Source organism: Metopolophium dirhodum, chromosome 1, assembly GCF_019925205.1.
Source record: "Metopolophium dirhodum isolate CAU chromosome 1, ASM1992520v1, whole genome shotgun sequence".
Taxonomy (NCBI): Eukaryota; Metazoa; Arthropoda; class Insecta; order Hemiptera; family Aphididae; genus Metopolophium; species Metopolophium dirhodum.
The window spans coordinates 45,131,856-45,134,101 of NC_083560.1; the positions used below are offsets into that span (position 1 = coordinate 45,131,856).

The 2,246-nt window shown below is 25.9% G+C and overlaps 1 pseudogene; it reads left to right on the top strand.

The window, feature by feature from the left end:
- The first annotated feature begins 477 nt into the window (after positions 1-477).
- LOC132939411 (uncharacterized) lies at positions 478-1,720 on the top strand (annotated as a pseudogene).
- The last annotated feature ends 526 nt before the right edge of the window (positions 1,721-2,246 follow it).

Sequence of the window (2,246 nt, forward strand, 5' to 3'; positions counted from 1 at the left end):
AAAAAAAAGGCCCCGTACTAACTAAACACATAACACATTTTCATTATAGTGTACATTTTATAATTTAATATTTGTATATAGGTAATCTAACCTTTTTTGGACATAGGTATATTCTATAACCATACATAATATATGTAATATGTATTGTAACATTTGAAATATAAAAGATTAAAGTATAGTAGGGTAATAAAAGTAATTGGCATTTGACTTTATCTTAAAAATTATGAAGGTGTTTTATTTTATTGTAGACTCTGGAAACTAGTCTTGGTATCTGAGTAGGACGTAGGTATCTACAACATTGTATTATTACAAATGTGGTTTTTTCGTTTATATAGTTATTGTTGTGATAATTCTAAATTAAAAATGTGTATGGTGTACCTACAGTATGATATTCTCTTCAGTACGAATTTTTCGTTCATCTAGTTATTATCTTGTCGTGATGTTTTAATTATTTTGAATTAAAAGTGCGAATATAAAATGGAAGTGACTCGTAATAATAAAAAAAAACCTCAAATTCAATACGGTGGATATTAGTACAAAATTCAAAAAGAATGCAAAACTATGATTCGTTGGAGATGTACTAAATCAAGTACAATGAAGTGTCCCTGTATTTTAAAAACAGATTTAAATATTGATAGTCCAACTTTACTATTCATTGAACACGATCACGTACCTACACGAGGCAAATAAAAATATGCTTTCTGCAGTAAAAATTATAAAAAAATATGAAGGCAAAAGCCACAATAACCAACGACACACCTAGTCAAATTTTTTCAAGTGCAATATTATATTTTCCGGAGAGTGTATTAGCCGAATTGCCGAGGGAAGATTAATTAAAAAGAAGTATACGAAATCATAGAGGGTATAAAAATCCACCAAAGGTTTCTGTCAGAAATAATTGTTGAAGGTAAATTAAAAATGTTTAAAACTATTTATTTCGCTTAATTTTTAAGCAAAATATATGAGTATTTTTGAATTTCAATATCTTACATACTCACATCTCGCTTATAAATAAAAATATTGTAAAAGTCAACGAACAATGTTTAGAGATGAGAGCTCTAATATTTTTATCACCAGTAACAAATCTATAATAAATGTACCGAACAATTTTTTTGGGTTCAATTCTTATCTCTAAAAAAGTAACGCACTTGTACATTATTAAAATAAAAATTGATTTTTAAAACAATTAGGTATTTATTTAATTTTAAATTTAATAGGTGAATATAAAGAATATGGTCAAGAAAGATTTTTACTATACGATAACGGCCTAAATACCTGCAGTGAAAGGATTATTATGTTTGCCACCGATATAGGATTGTCCTTACTATGTAGCTGAGTTGGATACATTGTTTAGCGATGGAACTTTGGCCTTGCTCCTGAATTTTTTTAACAATTATATGTGATACGTGTACAAAAAAATGCAGTGTTCATTACAGCTGTTTATTGTATTGTTGAGCGTAAAACTCAAGTTCCATATGAGGAAATGTTTAATATTATAATAAATTAATGTAAAACCCGCGATATGTATCCAGCTCCGAGATACTTACACTTGGATTTTGAATTAGCTATAATAAATGCCGCTAAAAATATTTTAGGAAACCATATTACGATAAATGGGTGTTTTTATCATTTATGTCAGTCGACTCATAGGAAATTACAAAAACTTGGTTTGGCAACCATTTACAAAGAAGATAGTAACTTATATACAAATGACAAATGACAATTATTTACCTTTTAATATTTTTTTTAAATTATAAAACAAATGACAAAAGACAATTATTTACCTTTAAACATTTTTTAAAATTATATACAAATGACAAATGACAAATGACAATATTATTGACAATGTAAAATGCAGATTGCAGCTATACTTGTATACTTTATAATAATTAATAAGTAATACATAATATATAATATGTTATTGAACTATTTATTATATATATTTTGATTTATGGTTTATGTTATATGATTTTTTAACTGTGATATAGTTAGTTATTGTTTAATGTCATATACTAGATGTAATTTTTTTTATAGTTACCTTTTAATAAAATTAATGTATTGTTTAATAAATATTAACGGGGCTTTTTTTTCCTAGATTCATTATAATACAGCCTTCCATTAATTATATAGCCCAAACACGCCGTAGTGTTGTGTATCATACTAAATTTTTAATTATTTCGAAAGCTAGAAATTATAATTAAAACTATGCTCAGTGCAAAATAATAAATATCAATGTTAAATATTAA